The following is a 6,564-nucleotide window of genomic DNA, read 5'->3' as shown; positions in this document are numbered from 1 at the left end:
TCTTGTAAAAAACGACCAAAAAAAATTTAAGCATGCTTCAATTTTATGTGTCGTTTTTCAAAACGTCGTTTTTTACTTCACAGAAATTGACCGTGTAGCAAAAAACGTTGTTTAAAACAACGTTTTTTCATCCACGCATGCCCAGAAGCTACTTATGAAGCAAGCTTCAATGGAAAAAGTGGTGAGAACGTAACCTCGCTTTTCTAGAACATTGTGAGAAAAACGATGGTGTGTAGGCAACTTCGTCTTTGAAAATTGAAGTTTCAAAAACGTCATTTTTTACTTCACAGAAAATGTCGTTTTTTTTCATCACATAAAGTGATGGTGTGTACAGGGCAATACTCTTTCCAATACTGCAGCTGTCCCCCGCTGGCTCTTAGACTTAGTCACTGTATTTCTGCTCTGCCCTCCAGTGCTTACTAGAGTGCCAGGCTGTGCAGGAGGCAGGATCGACTGGCTCAGGCTCTCAGCGGTCACATTGAAAGGCTGAGCCATCTTCCGGTCAGGTGTCTGGGTGGATCTCCACAATAAAGTCGGGATCCTTGCGGAGTCTGGACCAGTTCTGTGATGTTATCCGACAGCGAGCTTTATCCCATTGTTGTCTGGGTCATAGGAGTGTAGAAGTGCCCTCACATATTGTACATTATGACCAAAAAAACTTCAGTCTTACTTCTCTTTTAAGGCCCAACTCCAGGAAAGACCTTTTGCAGCATAATGAAAAATATCACTTTTACATCACACATTTACTGGTAATTATCTGACTACACTCAAGTTAGGCATATTCTTAAGTTATAGGTGATTACTCATCAGATCCTTTTTAACCACTTCCGACCGCCGCATGTACATTTACGTCGGCAGAATGGCACGGACAGGCACATTAACGTACCTGTACGTGCCTGCCTAGACGTGGGTCGGGGGTCCGATCGGGGCCCCCCCCCCGCTACATGCGGCGGTCGGATTCCCTCGGGGAGCGATCCAGGACGACGGCGCGGCTATTTGCTTATAGCCGCTCCGTCGCGATCGCTCCCCGGAGCTGAAGAACGGGGAGAGCCGTATGTAAACACGGCTTCCCCGTGCTTCACTATGGCGCTGCATCGATCGAGTCATCCCTTTTATAGGGAGACTCGATCGATGATGTCAGTCCTACAGCCACACCCCCCTACAGTTGTAAACACACACTAGGTGAACACTAACTCCTACAGCGCCCCCTGTGTTTAACTCCCAAACTGCAACTGTCATTTTCACAATAAACAATGCAATTTAAATGCATTTTTTGCTGTGAAAATGACAATGGTCCCAAAAATGTGTCAAAATTGTCCGAAGTGTCCGCCATAATGTCGCAGTCACGAAAAAAAATCGCTGATCGCCGCCATTAGTAGTAAAAAAAAAAAAAAATAATAAAAATGCAATACAACTATCCCCTATTTTGTAAACGCTATAAATTTTGTGCAAACCAATCGATAAACGCTTATTGCGATTTTTTTTTTACCAAAAATAGGTAGAAGAATACGTATAGGCCTAAACTGAGGAAAAAACATTTTTTATATATGTTTTTGGGGATATTTATTATAGCAAAAAGTAAAAAATATTGCATTTTTTTCAAAATTGTCGCTCTATTTTTGTTTATAGCGCAAAAAATAAAAACCACAGAGGTGATCAAATACCACCAAAAGAAAGCTCTATTTGTGGGGAAAAAAGGACGCCAATTTTGTTTGGGAACCACGTCGCACGATTGCGCAATTGTCTGTTAAAACGACGCAGTGCCGAATTGTAAAAACCCCTTGGGTCATGTAGCAGCATATTGGTCCGGTCCTTAAGTGGTTAAGTCAGATAATTTCGAGCCTCCTCTGTCAAATTATCAATGAGTTATGTTAGAATGAAAAGAATTTATGATCTGATCCTAGGTGTGAAGACCCAAACACTAACAATGTGTCCTGGCTCAGAGGGAGCCAAACCTCCAGCTACCTCATTATATTTGTACAATCCCAGTGAGGCCACTATGAGTTGCTATAAATGACAATGCAATACACACTGATTACAGAGGGAGTTGCCATGTCACAAAAACTGCCACTAGACACTTCAAAGCCAGCATTGAACTAGAAGCTGTTTGGACTCCTATATAGTAGGATGGAAACACATTAAATACACAATATATTTTTTTATTTGGTCAGGATTCAGCATTTGTCAAACAGCCAACACTTTATTTTTAATATCCCCTGAACAGATTATTTAGCACAGCCTTTCTTAATCTTTTAACATTAAGAAACACTTAAAATACCTTTCAGATGCCAGGGAACTCCTGTTAATGATTACTTTATATACAGCTTACAGTGCATTAGGGTAAACATTAAGTTGTAGTTATAAGAATAAAATAAAAGAATAAGGAATTTGGGGGTTATTTATTAAAGGCAAATCCACTTTGCACTACAAGTGCAAAGTGCACTTGGAAGTGCAGTCGCTGTAGATCTGAGGGGGACATGCAAGGGAAATAATGATTGGATAATAAAATCAGCAGAGCTTCCCCTCATTTCAGATCTTCCCCCTCAGATTTACAGCAAAAGCACTTCCAAGTGCACTTTCAGTGCAATTTCAAGTGCACTTAGCACTTGTAGTTTGCACTTGTAGTGCAAAGTGGATTTGCCTTTCGTAAATAACCCCCATGGTGATATTAGCATCTTTGACATCCAAGGCTTCCCTACAGGACCAAAATTATTTTCAATATCAATATTGAAATGAAACGAATTACAATGATAGTCAAAAAAGAAACTGAAACAGTAAAAATGTCAGTATTTTTTCTCACACCATGATCAGTGAAGAAATACCTGCTTACGTTGATGGTCAGTGACGTCTCCTCCTTCCCTACCCTGGTTGTCATAATAAAGGGTCTTCTTAAACTGGTCACTACTGAAATTGTTCCTTACACTGTTAGACGGTGGGGATGGGATCTACTTAGATTGGTCGTCAGTTGAGAAAGATCCTCTTAGCTTGTTGGCCAGTTCATAACGGCCTTTTTAGATTGGTGGTTAGTTCATAAAGGCCTTTTTAGACTGGCTGTCAGTGGAGAAGGGCCTTCTTAGATTGGTGGCCAGTGGAAAGTATGCCCCCTTACAGATAACTAAAAAGATATTTGGTGTTAATGGTTACTTATAAAAAGGTCTGAAACCGCTCAAGTATCCCCTAGTAAACTCTAGGGCAGGGGTGTCAAACTTGATTTAATCGTGGGCCGCATCAGCATATGATTGCCCTCAAAAGGGCCGGTTTTATCTGTAAGATTAGATGTCCAGCACATCCCCTCCCCTTACATTAAATGTTAAGAGCCTCCCCTGATGAAGTCAGTGATGTGACGAACACGCGTCGGGACTCAGAGCACTAACCGGGAGCAGTACCGAACGGACGGCAGACGAGCGCGGTGCTCGTGGATATGCGACCGCCACCCTACTGCTCCATGTGAGTTTTTTATTGATTGTTTTTAGCTTTATTAAAAGTTGCTGTACAGTTTTATGCGATGTGCATCTTCTCCCTCCTCCTTCCCCTGCCTCCTTCACCCTGACATGAGCGGACGACTCCACGCAAGCTAAGGAGTTAAAGTGGTGGCAGTGAGAAGTCCCAGGAAACGAGTTCGGCACTCGTGGAGATAGGCATTCTTTCCCTACACACTGGGTAAGTTGTGTAAGTGGATACCTACCCTGTTATCTTGCAAACTGAACCCCTCCCCCCCCTCCATGAGTGATAGGAGGATAAGGCTACAGCTTCTTTGTTATCTTTTTCCATATGTATGACCAACCATTGAGAACTGGCAGCAAGATACCCACCCAATAGGAATACTGGTAATTTGTTTGGTCCTGAATGACAGCTGGAAGGTAAGCTGCACGAGTCACTGAGGTGTGGGTTGCACGCTTTTTGGATTTGTCTGGACTGCACATCTTCACCTATGTGAAGTCTGGAACTCTTTTCATTCTCAACCATTTATTTTTTCACTGCTGTATCAGCTCTAGTGTGGAACTGTGGTCTCTCTTCTCTGTTTTGCACCAATCCAGGATCTTTTGTTCATGTTGTATTTTTGATTTTCACACATATGTTTTTGCTTCTCACCGAAGACTTACACTGTGTTATATTATACAGTCCAGCTAGGACTGTACCTATTTAACCACTTGCCGTCGCCGCACCGTCGAAATACGTCCACAAGGTGGCTCTCCTAGGCGAGAGCACGTAATATGACGTCCTGCCTATTAGCCGCCACTAGGGGCGCACGCGCGCCGCCGGAGGCGCGCGCGCCCCCCGCTCGCCCCGACTCCCGTGCGTGTGCCCGGCGGGCGCGATCGCCGCCGGGCACACGCAATCGCTCGGTACAGAGCGGGGACCGGGAGCTGTGTGTGTAAACACACAGCTCTCGGTCCTGTCAGCAGGGGAAATGCTGATTTTCTGTTCATACAATGTATGAACCGAGGATCAGTGTTTCCCCTAGTGAGGCCACCCCCCCCCCCCACATTAAGAACACACCCAGGCATACTTAACCCCTTCCCCGCCCCTAGTGTTAACCCCTTCACTGCCAGTGGCATTTTTATAGTAATCTAATGCATTTTTATAGCACTGATCGCTATAAAAATGCCAATGGTCCCAAAAATGTGTCAAAAATGTCCGAAGTGTCCGCCATAATGTCGCAATACCGAAAAAAAAACGCTGATCGCCGCCATTACTAGTAAAAAAATATATTAATAAAAATGCCATAAAAATACCCCCTATTTTGTAAGCGCTATAACTTTTGCGCAAACCAATCAATAAACGCTTATTGCGATTTTTTTTTACGAAAAATATGTAGAAGAATACGTATCGGCCTAAACTGAGGAAAAAAAATGTTTTTTTATATATTTTTGGGGGATATTTATTACAGCAAAAAGTAAAAAATGTTCATTTTTTTCAAAATTGTCGTTCTATTTTTGTTTATAGCGCAAAAAATAAAAAACGCAGAGGTGATCAAATACCACCAAAAGAAAGCTCTATTTGTGGGAAAAAAAGGACGCCAATTTTGTTTGGGAGCCACATCGCACGACCGCGCAATTGTCTGTTAAAGCGACGCAGTCCCGAATCGCAAAAAGTACTCTGGTCTTTGGGCAGCAATATGGTCCGGGGGGTAAGTGGTTAAATACCGTTTTTCAGGTTACTTTATTTGTGTCTGCATTACCTCCCATCTCTCAGGCCCACCTAGCCCGCCCACTCACCCTTCCCTATATCCACTTACCCGGCCAAGCAGTATCACAGCGCAGACAATCATTACCTTTTTTTTTTACATATGACTAAAAAGATATTTGGTGTTAATGGTTACTTATAAAAAGGGCTAAAACCGCTCAAGTATCCCCTAGGCCGGTTTTATCTGTAAGATTAGATGTCCAGCACATCCCCTCCCCTTACATTAAATGTTAAGAGCCTCCCACCATCAGAAGTTGAGTCCCCCACTCTCCCTTACATCACAGTGCACCCCCCTTTCCTTATGATGCTGCTGGGAAGAAGCTGGATGCATTGCTTGAAAGGAGAAAGTAAGGGTCTGGAGGAGAACTAGAGGAGGGCTGGAGCTCTCCTGCAGCTGCAGGAGAGGTGCAAGGGCCACATGAAATGGTCTAGAGAGACGGATTTGGCCCACGGGCTTTGTGTTTGACACCTGTGCTCTAGAGGAACCCTGATTAAGAAAGGCCTAATCTAGCTTTTATAAATATAAATCTAGCTTTTATAAACATAAAGATGGCGTCAGGTTCAGTCTATAGTGGTCTCACCACCTCCAGCTGATCAGCTCTCACTTCCTGTCCTGACGTCACATCCGGTTGCAGCGCAACTGTCAAGACAGAAAATGGAAGTGATGTAGTGGTCATCCCGATCAGCTGGAGGTGGTGAGGCTATAGACCAGGGATATGCAATTAGCGGACCTCCAGCTGTTACAGAACTACAAGTCCCATGAGGCATAGCAAGACTCTGACAGCCACAAGCATGATACCCAGAGGCATGGTGGGACTTGTAGTGGAAGTCAGCTAATTGCATATCCCTGGTCTATAGCCTCACCACCTCCAGCTGATCGGGATGGCCACTACATCACTTCCACTTCCTGTCTTGACAGTTACGCAGCAACCGGATGTGACGTCAGGACAGGAAGTGAGAGTGATGTAGCGGCCATCCTGATCAGCTGGAGGTGGTGAGACCACTATAGACTGAACCGGACGCCAACTTTATGTTATGAGCTATTCTATTAGGATTTTAAATGTGAGTGATTTTCTTTGAATAAAACATATGTTAATTTGAGGTATTACAGCATTGGAGGTGTTTCTCTTTTCTTCTACATGTTTTTAATAACATGAGAGCTGGATAAAGGAGTTGGAGGTTGTGTTTGATAAGTGGAATCTTATCATCATTATATGCTATTGCCAGTCATGGAAATGAATGGCAATTGGGTCCGGTGAGTGATATGCTGAAGGGAGTGGGATGCGCTCTTTCACTTTGGTGGTGAATTTATGTTTTATTGTCTTTCTTGAGAAAACATGATGCAAACATTTTTTGGCACTTTATGGACGTTTGTTT

Source organism: Rana temporaria, chromosome 2 (genome assembly GCF_905171775.1).
Source record: "Rana temporaria chromosome 2, aRanTem1.1, whole genome shotgun sequence".
In the NCBI taxonomy this organism is placed as follows: Eukaryota; Metazoa; Chordata; class Amphibia; order Anura; family Ranidae; genus Rana; species Rana temporaria.
Note: the sequence above shows the minus strand (reverse complement) of the source record.